A 12,673-nucleotide genomic window follows, 5' to 3' on the forward strand; every position below is an offset into this window, starting at 1 on the left:
TTGATATAACAAAATGGCTATGTACAGTTCCAAAAAATTTGATGTGCAATGAGCAAATTTGAGCAATGTGTAAATACAGTTTTTTATATCATCAGCAGCAGTGTTCTCAAGTGTAGTCCAGGGGGGGGGGGGGTTAGGGGGGGGGGTTAGGGGGGGGGGGGGGTTAGGGGGGCGTCAATGGGCTCTGTTGACGAGTCTGATGGCTTGGGGGGGGGGGAACAACTGTTCTTCAGCTGGTTGGTTCTGGCTGTGTGGCTGCGGTAGCGACAGTTACAGTCGGCTGTTTTAAGTTAAATCTCTCTCTTAAGTTATATCCTCCCTTCTCTATAAATTTGTTGGATGTTGCCTGGTAGTAGATTATGTATTTACCATCTTTTGGTCTTTTAAATCTTTTTTTGCCCATCTCTCCTTCATGTAAGGAGAGTCATTGAGGACACCTGCTGTTAGGGAGAGTCTGTAACATCGATTGAGTTTGCGTTCAGCTGCCGTGGTTTAAGACCCCGCAGGACACAAACACAAACACACAAACACGGCGGAGAGGACGTGGCGTCACGTGTCGGTCTGTGCGCGGCGTCCCGTCCTCCTCGGCCTTAAGAAAACATCCGTTCTTTGTCTCCGCCGTCACCCTCGAGGCGGACGGTCGACGCGCCGCTCCCCTCCTCCGCTTTGTCCCGTGTGTGCTCGTCCGCGTGTTGGCGGGCCTCCTGACGCGTCGCGGCGCTTCAAAAGAAACCCGCCGTGTTGTTCGTACCACGCCCTCTACAGGGAGGGAGGTGTATAGTGGTTACGTCATGGTGTTTCCCGCGCGGTCCACCCTCCTTGAAATGGCCATGTATTTCCAATGGACCCGTTTCTAAATCGTCTCGTTTAAAGCAAATAAAGCGTGAACATTGGCATGGTGTGTATACCTCTCTGTGTGTATTCATCCACAATCTATTGCTCGACATGAGAAATTCGCAATTAATCGTAAATTTGCTGAATAACAACGTTTATGTTTTCGTCCACTGAGAAACTACACAATGGCCGCGTGACGTGTGTTACTGGTAAGTGTAGTTCTTTTTTTTAACGACAAATTAAAAACCTTATAACTTTCAACCAACAATGCTTAAACAATAATGTTAGCGATAGAAGGGAACTCATTTTGTGCAAAAATGGAAAGCTTGCGAATGCTCACGAGGCAGAATTATTACAATAGCCGATAATACATTTTCCCAATGATAAATCCCTATACGGGGAGGACCGCGCGGGAAACTAAAGTGACGTCAGACTATACAACTCCCTATTGCTTCATCGCTGTGCCGCTACTGTATGAATCCTCTTTCCACTTAGTTCTTTCGAGCGACGGCCAAAGGTTTAATCATTTCTCACGGTTTGCCAGCGTGTACGATATATATATATATATATATAACGGCGGCATTGTCCCGACGTCGGTGTTTTGACAAACCGCTGTGGTGATTAAGCTCTTTACGCGGTCTGACCTCTCGAGCCGCTGAATGAACGTCGGTGGTTTATTCGCTTCCAGGAACGTGACTCCGTGGCCCGTGTGTAATACTGCAAAACCAGAGAGGGGCATGGGTGTTCTGGCTGTTCTGGGTGTTCTGGGTGCTCTGGACTGTGTTCTCACACACGCTTGTTTTCATAAATGTTACCGCTAACATCAAATGGACCCTGAAATTAAATTGGTTAGACTTTTGGCCTCCTTCCCATTTACCCTCTATTTCTCTCTCCCTCCTCTCTCTCCCCTCTCTCTCTCCTCTCTCTCCCTCCTCTCTCTCTCTCTCCCTCCTCTCTCTCTCTCTCTCCTCCTCTCTCTCTCCCTATCTCTCTCCCTCCTATCTCTCTCTCCTCTCTCTTCTCTCACTCTTCTCACTCTCTCTCTCTCTCTCTCTCTCTCTCTCTCTCTCCTCTCTCTCTCTCTCTCTCTCTCTCTCTCTCTCTCTCTCTCTCTCTCTCTCTCTCTCTCTCTCTCTCTCTCCTCCTCTCTCTCCTATCTCTCTCCTATCTCTCTCTTGCCCTCCTCTCTCTCTCCCTTCTCTCCCTTCTCTCTCTCCTCTCTCTCCCTCCTCTCTCTCTCCCCCTCTCCCTTCTCTCTCTCCCTCTCCTCTCTCTCTCTCCCCATCTCTCTCTCCCTCTCCTCTCTCTCCCCTTCCTCTCTCTCCCCCCTGTCTCCCTTCTCTCTCTCTCCCTCTCCTCTCTCTCCCCCTCCTCTCTCTCATCTATCCTTCTCTCTCTCCCTCTCCTCTCTCTCGCTCTCTCTCTCCCCTCCTCTCTCTCCCCCTCTCCACCTCCTCCCCCTCTTCCCCCTCTTCCCTTTGTTCTCATTGCCAATTGGCATGTATAATTTACAGACTATTAACATGTATGCGCACATGTGTCTCTGTCTCTGTGTGTGTGTTTGTACACATGTGCCCGCCTGCCTGTGTGTGCGTGTGTTGTGTGTACACATGTGCCCGCCTGCCTGTGTGTGTGTGTGTGTGTGTTTGTACACATGTGCCCGCCTGCCTGTGTGTGTGTTTGTACACATGTGCCCGCCTGCCTGTGTGTGTGTGTGTGTGTGTGACTGTGTGTGTGTGTGTGTGTGTTTGTACACATGTGCCCGCCTGCCTGTGTATGTGTGTGTGTGTGTGTCACGTGTGCCCGCCTGTGTGTGTGTGTGTGTGTGTGTACACATGTGCCCGCCCGCCTGCCTGTGTGTGTGTGTGTGTGTGTGTGTGTGCCCGCCTGCCTGTGTGTGTGTGTGTGTGTGTGTGTGTGTGTGTGTGTGTGTGTGTGTGTGTGTGTGTGTGTGTGTGTGTGTGTGTGTGTGTGTGTGTGTGTGTGTGCCCGCCTGCCTGTGTCTGTGTGTGTGTGTCTGTGTGTGTAACCAGACCCAGGGTGTTCTACAGGTGCCTGTAAGCAGATATTGTGTGAACTTGCCTCCCACAAGCCGGCTGCAATGTGGACGAAGCCATACATAGCACGAGTCCCCTCCGGTACTCGAGGTAACAGCAGTCGCATCTTTCCACCTGCGCAGCGCGATCTTTCAGCGTCAGGGGTCTGGGCTTTGGAGGGACACGCCGCCCCCGTCGCTTCCTGATTCTACTGCGCAGGCGCACCAACCGACCTGTAGGAGTCTCTGTCCACATTGTCCGATCCCCACCCATCAGTTTCCCACCCCCTAATACTGCCAAATGTATTAGTATGAACGACCGGCCAAGCTGGTAGCAATGTGGAGAGCTGGGCTCGAACCCAGCGTCTCCAGCATTGGTGGTGAGCGCCTTGCCCACTGCACCACCTAGCCGCCCAACTCCCTCCCTCCCCAGTGATATGGACCCTATGCAATTTGCATACAGGACAAACAGGTCCACTGACTACGCGGTCTCCCAGGTACTGCACAGCACCCTCTCTCACCTTGACCGTCAGAAGGGGGGCTATGTGAGACTGTTGTTCATTGACTACAGCTCAGCGTTCAACACCATAGTCCCCACCAGACTGGTGGACAAGGGCAAGGCTAAGAGAATCATTAAAGACTCCAGTCACCCGAACAACTGCCTCTTTGAACTGCTGCGGTCAGGCAAGCGATACCGGAGTCTCAAGGCGAGCACAGAAAGACTCAGAAGAAGCTTCTATCCCCAGGCCATCAGACTGCTAAACGAAAAATGAACACTACACAACAACAACAACCAAACGCACATAGCACACACATCCACACGCACACACTCACTTTAAACAGACACACTGTAGCACCCACTCCACACACTTTATAGCACACACCCACTTTAAACAAACACACTGTAGCACCAACTCCCCACACTTTATATTTATTGATGAAGGATTGCACTACAACTCGTACACCTTACTGTAAATTGTACCTAAACTGTCCCTCATCCCATTTCTGCTTTGCACTATATAGTACTGTACATTAGTACACTGCATAGTATTGTATATTATATGGTAACTCAGAACATTGTACATATGTATATACCGAACACTGTGACCTCATTTTCTTCTTCTAAATTACATGCTATACTATGTTATTTGATACTATCTTGTCTAGCACAGTCTCTGGAGCGTAACAGTAAGAAGCATTTTGTATGAAAGTATTCTGTACTTCTGTATGACAACTATTAAAGAAACTTGAAACTTGAAACTTGAAACTTGATCGAGCTAGGTCTGAGCTCCGCCCTGAGCGCCTGGGTACTGGACTTTCTGAGCGAAAGACCCCAGGCGGTCAGGGTGGGGGGTCAGACCTCCAACACCATCACCCTGAGCATCGGGTCCCCCCAGGGCTGTGTTCTGAGCCCCCTGCTGTACTCACTCTACACACACGATTGTGTGGCCAAGTTCAGCTCCAACTCCATAGTGAAGTTCGCAGACGACACGGTGGTGGTGGGGCTGATCTCGGACAACGACGAGAAGGCCTACCGGGAGGAGGTTGAGGTACTAGAACGCTGGTGCCAGGACAACACCCTGCTCCTGAACATTGGTAAAACCAAGGAGCTGATCGTGGATTATAGGAGAGGACAGCAGGAGACGCACACACCAATGATGATTAACGGGGCTACCGTGGACAGGGTGAGCAGCTTTAAGTACCTGGGGGTCCACATCTCAGAGGATCTGACATGGTCAACACACATAGACACAGTAGTAAAGAAGGCGAAACAGCGCCTCTACCACCTGAGACAGTTAAGGAAGTTCAGAGTATCGGGGAAGATACTCCAGTCCTTCTACTCAGGAGCTGTAGAGAGCATCCTGACCGGAAACATCACTGCCTGGTATGGAAACAGCACGGCACAGGACAAGAAGGCCCTACAGAGAGTGGTGCGCTCAGCCGAGCGTACCACGGGTATTGCACTACCTCCCCTGCAGGTTCTATACAACAAGAGGTGCAAATCCAGAGCCTGCAGGATAATGAAAGACCCTCACCACCCCAATAACAGCCTGTTTCAGCTGCTGAGGTCAGGCAGACGCCTGTGAACCCCAGCTACTAGGACAGAGAGGCTTAGGCTCAGCTTCTTCCCCCAGGCCATCAGAGTCCTGAACAATGAACATTGAGTACCACAGAACACTGAACTATCCACACATAAGCACACATGAGCACACACACGACACGCACGCTCACACACTAGCAGCCACTTTAACACTTTAACATGAGCGGGCACACACTCATGCCGCGAACACCCACACTTATTGCCAAAAGGAAAGGCCACTTTAAATCAGTATTAGCAACAGTAACAGTGTATTGCACTACCAAAGCTACCTAGCATGTCCTATATGATCTGTAAATAACTATGTACAGATACCGAGATGTCACACCATGTTACCTGTTACCTGTTATTGCACAACGTTTTTTGTATTGGATTCTATTATATGTTGTACCCACTGTATTGCACATCGTTGCGGGCAAGACCACCCGCATTTCATTGTATACTCGTATGCCGTGACAAATAAAACTCTTGACTTGACTTGACTTGAACTAGTTTCTCTTTCAAGCCTTCAACTCAACTGTAACCTGAACATATGGTGTGAAAATAATGTGCTTTCTTTTTTTTTTTTATCCACTTTTTCTCCCATTTTTCTATATTTTCTCCCATCCCAATTTCGTATCATCCAATTCAACCCTCCCCTGTCACGAACGCTGTTTCTTGCCTCCCACAAGCCGGCTGCAATGTGGACTAAGTCATACATAGCACAAGTCCCCTCCGGTACTTGAGGTAACAGCAGTCGCATCTTTTCACCTGCGCAGCTCGATCTCTCAGTGTCGAGGAGTAACGCGTGGGAGGCTCACGCTGCCCCCGACACTTCCTGATTCTACTGCGCAGGCGCACCAACCGACTTGTAGGAGTCGCTTGTTCACAACGTTCGATCCCCACCCTTCAGTTTTCCCTCCCCGTAATACGGCCAATGTGTATTACTGCGGACGACCAGCTAAACTGAAAACAATGTGGAGAGCTGGATTCGAACACGCGAATCCTAGCGTCTCCACACTGGTGGCGAGTGCCTTGCCCACTACACCACCTAGCCGCCCAAAATAATGTGCTTTCTATTATGCTTGAGACCAATTCTCTACCGCAATGTAAGCAGTCTGTTTAATAAATAATTGCCAAGTCTTCCAAACCAGCCTCTGCGGTAACTGGCACGATCGTGAAGTTGTCCCTGAAAAAGTTAACTCAAGAGCAAGAGCGGCCGCCAGGTAATCGGAAGGTTCCCGGTTCGATTCCAACTTCTCCCGGCAGCGCGTCAAAGTGTCCTTGAGCAAGACACTTAAAGGAACACGCCAACTTTTTGGGAATCTACTTCCAGTGAATGACGCTAAGCTAGGCTAACTGTGTGGGTCTTCCTACTCCTACTGCATGCACAGAAGAAGAGGGGAGGACGCGACCCTCTTTGCGCCGCCCCTGTGCCTCAAATAGATCCGCTATCAGCTGTATCTTTAATCTTTCAAAATGTTCAGTTGCTATCGCTATCAGCTCTATCTTTAATTTTTCTAAATGTTCAGTTGTTATTGCATGCACTTATCTGTGTTTCACTACACACATGAGTGCATGCTTACCAACTGTCAGTCTGCAACACTACTATCACCGACATCTAAGAAGGGAGATCCCCCCTTGAATGGCCCTTCTAAGGTTTCTCTCCTCCACACTGCCTGTGGTGCATTTCTTCCTATTGTTAGGTTTTAGTGAGTTTTTCCTTACCTTCGCATGGGGTATGTCTGGGAGTGTTTGCATTCATTCATTTATTTTGCATTTATTTTAAATTTGTTGGACCTTATGGTGTTCTTGTTTTGTTCTTGACTTATTGTTATGTTTCTTCTTGACTTGTTTAAAGAAGACGTGTCCGGCCCATGCAGACATTAACGTGTGTTGTCGGGCCTTACAAATACATTTGATTTGATTTGATTTGATTTGATTTGGTGTGGCAGGTCTTGGAAGTTGTACAAAATTGCATACCTTTCACCTTGGCATGTTTCTCGTCTTCTTCTTTTCTTCTCTTTTTATACTGGATGGCCGGATGGCTTTTGCCTCTTCATAGTTCTCTAACGTTAGTCTTTCTTTCCTCAACGCTCAATTCTATAAACACTTGACCGATATACCCATCAATGCACAGCGCTCTAGCATGTTCTGACTGTGAACACCTAAAGCTGAGGCTCAGACCGACCGACCGTTTTAGATTTTTAGGCAACCGCCTATATCGCCTGTAGGAAGCTCCGCCCTCACACACCTTATTGTCTAATGTAACCAAGGTCTTTACTGCCCTCCTCAAAGGGATTCCCATTGCTCAGCAACACCTCCATCAGGTCTTTGGCATGGCGTTGACATTGGTGCTGAGATGCAGATCCTTTCTTGTGATGAGGACGTTCCTCACAATCATCGTTTGTTCTTCACAATCAACTGTTGTTTACAGTTCTCATATCTAACTCTAGTTCTCCACATATTTATTGTCTCATTGTGTGAAATATCATATAAGATATGCTCCAATCATGTTTATTTTATTTGTATTCAATTACTCATTCATGAAAACTTAGGTACAGGCACCAACATCACCATTCTAGGTTTAATAGAATAAAAGTTATGAAGCGTAATTCGAAATAAATACAGAAATTGCAGCCATCTTTGATTTTTGCCATACCAGAATATTCAAAACATCAATATTTGAACTCCAGCTGATTCCTCACACAGTATTAACTTAAAATAGCAATACAACATTATATTACACAGCAATTGTGTGAACATTAAGACGTTTTTAAAGAATTCATGATTTCGATTGTGGCCATTTTGGATACGTTTTTATAAAATTCAACTGGTTCCTTGACACTCAAGCCAAAATTGTTCTATAGATCCTTATCTTCAAATTAGAAGTGGAAACGACTTTTGCATATACATTTTAAATGATTGAGTGTCCAGGCACCCCACTATCAGAAAAGTGTGTGGTTTTCTGGTCAGCAGGAGATGTGCATCTCTGGCAGCTTATGGTCAGTGGCATTGTTCGTCAAATAGTGTTGAACTTGAGTGTTACACCCTGAGTGCATAGTAAAATAGACATATTAGCATGGTAGGTAGTATTATACGGATAGTAACATAGTACATAGTAGTAAGGTACTAGTAAAAGACAGTTATTTATATATATATTATATTGTAGAAATCATCGGAATAGAGAAACGCACAATTTCTATCAGTTTACAACACAAAGCCGTGTGTCATTTATTTCGCAATAGCACAAGTGACAGCTATCAGAACTATGCCGTGCTAGCTTCTGACAGCTCGTAGTAATCAAACATTTATCAATGAAACCCCACACAGGGCGTCTCCTCTCAGCCCAACCCAAAACCAACCTCCTTAAAGTGACAGTGCCCCATCAACACATCAAAACAATACCATGGGGAATTATGTCTCTATAGAACCCACTACAATATAAATATTATATTTATTAAGAAGGTTATTTATTTATTTGCATCTCAGATATAGATTGAAGAGGTGTGTTTCTATATGGGTGACATGTCCCCATACACAGGGCATACGAGGGCATTCGCATGCAGTCACCAGCTCTCCACCCAATCCAATGCCTATATGGGAGATTTCCCACGACCTGTTAAGACGGCACTCTCTTACGTTAAGACAGCACTCTCTTACGCCACCATCGCCAAAACACCAAAAGAGCATCAAATCACTGACCTCTAGGACCATCATTCAGGTCATAGTACCAGTTAGATTAGATTACATTGAAATGTATTGTCATCATACAGCATAAGTACATTACAATGAAAATAAGTGGGGCATCCAACCCGAGTGCAAATGTAACAGTAAAGTGCAATAGTAATATTAATATAGTGATTAAGCTGGGTATAAGATATATACATTTGTTCTACTGAGTATAATGCTAATCACATGTATGAGTTGTAATATATTTTAATGTTTCAAAAATGTTCTTATGTACCCCAGTTGCTATTGCATGCACATATTTGTGTTTTATTACACGTATATGTACATACATACCAACTATTTGCCTGTTTTATTCTCCACCCATCCATAGCAACACTATTATCACAGACATCCAAGAAGGGGGATCCCCCCTTGAACGGCCCTTCTATGGTTTCTATCCTCCACATCGCCTGTGGTGCTTTTTTCCTATTGCTATAGGTTTTTCCTTACCTTCGCTGGGGTATGTCTGGAAGTGTTGCATTTATTACTTTACATTTATTTTGGATTTCATGGTGGGTTTATTGTTCTTGATTTATTGGGATGTTTCTTCTTGAATAGTTTAAAGAAGACTTGTCCGCCCCATGGGGACATTAACTTGTGATTTCGGGCAATAAACATTTATATGTCCAGTGATACAGGTATAAAGACACTGTGGTCAGGCACTCTACTACTGGCCACTGAGCAGCTAACACTGGAGCGGTTAAAGCTGAGGTGCCTTGCTCAAGGGCACAGCGAGCAGGCACATGCACACATAGAGCCCGACGGGTACACAAACTAAAAACCGATATTGTCTGAATTACTAGAAGAAAGAAATGCACCACCTTTGGCTGATAGTAATTTATTAATTTCTTAGGATTTCTTTTGGTCTAATAATGTGTAAGGTTCTTGGATGGATCTCCTGCTGCCTCCTCCTCCTCTTCCTCCTCCTCCTCCTCCTCCTCCTCCTCCTCCTCCTCCTCCTCCTCCTCCTCCTCCTCCTCCTCTTCCTCATCTTCCTCCTCCTCTTCCTCCTCCTCCTCATCCTCCTCCTCCTGCTCCTCCTCCTCCTCCTCCTGCTCCTCCTCCTCCTCCTCCTCCTCCTCCTCCTGCTCCTCTTCCTCCTCCTCCTCCTCCTCCTCCTCCACGGGGAGCAGCGTACTGGCTCATGTTAGGCAGGCCATGCATTATGCAGCAGCTTAGGCCACCTCCTAATCCTCCTCCTGCTGCTGCTCCTGCTCCTCCTCCTCCTCCTGCTCCTGCTCCTCCTCCTCCTCTACTCCTCCTCCTCCTCCTCCTGCTCCTGCTCCTCCTCCTCCTCCTCCTCCTAATCCTCCTCCTGCTCTTCCTCCTCCTCCTCCTCCTCCTGCTCCTCCTCCTCCTCCTCCTCCTCCTCCACGGCGAGCGGCGTACTGGCTCATGTAAAATGGCAGGCCATGCATTATGCAGCAGCTTAGGCGACCGCGCTGGGTCTTCATGTCCTCGGCTACAGTCCACTTGTCGCTGCTCTGGTCATAGCGCTCCACGTTGGAGCTGGTGCTGAAGTCAGTCATGCCTCCGACCACGAATAGCAGGTCGTCCAGCACCGCAATGCCAAAGCTGCAGTGGGGGGTGAGCATGTCTGGCAGAGCGCTCCAGGAGTCAGTCAAGGGGCTGTAGGCCTCCGCGCTACGCAGGACTCCACGGTCCCACCCTCCCACCTGAGGACAGGACACATGAGAGGAATGTTTTAGTGTGTGGCTCAGGCAGGCAGACACTGTATTAATCCATTTAGGGAAATGAGGGCATCACAGCAGCATTGCAAGTCAAATGATACATATCTATAGAAATATCTAGTATAAAGCATTTGTCTCCGTGTGCACCTACCGCATAGACTTGTCCTCCGTATGCAGCGACTCCCGGTTCGCTACGCCTGCTGCTCATGGGGGCGATCAGAGTCCACTGGTCGGTGTCTGGGCTGTAGCACTCAGCTGTGAGCAGACCCAGTCCACCACAGATGTAAACCTGTAATAAGAAAGAATATTCTTCCACCGCACAGAGAAACAAAGCCGACGGAGGGATGGCATTTCCAATTTTTTTCCACTATTTTAAGGCGTACACTTTAAAACCACTGACAACTTGGTTTGAACCCCAAGCATCAGTATCCTGGTGAAATTTACAAGTAAATATAGTAGCACCACAGAGACTGCAGGACATAGTATACACCAAAGTATCAATTAAGCAATGCGAACTGAAATTTGGCCCCATAATCACTCATGCGATCCGGATATGGCGTGAAACACAAAAAAAATATTCTAACCCACATAAATGGCATAATCATACTCCCTTATTCAATAACAATGCACTCCTGATTGGAAAACGACCTATAAGAGTCCCTAGATGGGAAAAGCAAGGCATACATACATTAGGAGATGTTTTCAACAAACAGGGTATTTGTAGTTATGATGAAATAGAAAAAAAAATGTATCTCACCGGTTCCACATATTATTTTTACGCACAATTATTGTTATGTTTGAAGGCTCACAGTGTTCCAATTGCACACCACAGATACCACACATTTTTCTATGAAAGAGAGACATCGAGAGGTTTTGTATCAGATTTTTATCATCAATTACTAACGGCCTCGTATGAAACCCTCCACCTAGACTCTATTTGGAGGAGGGATATACCAGACCTGGAAAAAGATTTTGATTGGCAAGAAGCCTGGGCAAATGTTCGACTTGCATCAAGGAACCCGGACCATCAACAAATCAATCTTAACTATATTCATAGGACATACTTGACTCCTATAAGGCTGAACAGAATGGGTCTTAAACAAGACTCCAAATGCTCCTTATGTACAAATGGGGACGAGGGGACATTTATGCACATGTACTGGGACTGCCCACCAGTTAAGATATTCTGGAAAGAAGTGACCCAGCAATTATCAAATCTCTTAATTCTGAATATACCTGTACACCCCTCTGTATTACTGCTGAATGATGTTTTTGAGTATGCAGTACCTATACAGCTAAAGAGATTGGTTTTATCTGGTATTACAGTGGCTAAAAAACTGATAGCATCACGATGGATTCAACCGGAAAAAATTTGCCGAAAGGTCTGGATTCTTACATATCTCGATGTGATTTATCTAGAAATACCTACAGCAAGAATTTTGGGTCTCAATGAATCCAAATTGACAATGTGGTTAGAAGTGGTGGAGAGAATAAAAGCTAGCATATGATGGTAGTGTCTGGTTAGGAGCGAATGATAATGGATGGATTATCCATTGGGGGGTCCAGGGTGGGGGGTGCGAGCAAGAGCATATGTGTGTAGGGGAATAGATAGCAGGTATTAGGGGCATATCTTGTATAAGACATTTATCTAAACGGTGATTTAATTTGATGTGCACTGTTAACAATGCTGTATATCTAATCGTGTGTTGTCATGTTTGTTTATATGTTTGTTTAAAAAACAATACAAAAATAAAATACAAAAAAAAGAATATTCTAATTTAGTTTATATATTCCATTTGATTTCATTCTACTTTAATTGTCTGTTAATGTTGATGCACCAAAGGACCCAGACACATCTTTTGTATGTGCAAGCTTACTTATATAAATAAATAAAGACATTTATGATTTCTGATCTAACGTTCCTTGTGTTCATCTAGCACCTTGTGTCCCTCAGTTCTACCCACCTTGCCGTGGAGGGCTGCTGCCCCGGCGGAGATCCTGTGCTCCAGCATGGGTGAGATCACTGTCCACTGGTTGGTTTCAGGCTCGTAGCGCTCGGCACTGTTCAGTTGCACGTATCCGTCGATCCCTCCCATGGCGTAGATACAGCCATCCAATGTGACCACGCTGATGCGACTGCGGCGTGAGTGCATGGGAGCCACCTGCTGCCAGCTGCGAGTGACGGGGTTGAACCTGCTCACACTGCTGAGATGCTCTACGCCGTCCCGGCCGCCGACGCAGTAGATCAGACCGTGGAGATAAGCGGTGGCGTGGAGGGCCCGGGGACTCTCCCCCTCAAAGCTC

The sequence above is a fragment of the Notolepis coatsorum genome (assembly GCF_963971535.1).
Source record: "Notolepis coatsorum genome assembly, chromosome: 11".
NCBI lineage: Eukaryota > Metazoa > Chordata > Actinopteri > Aulopiformes > Paralepididae > Notolepis > Notolepis coatsorum.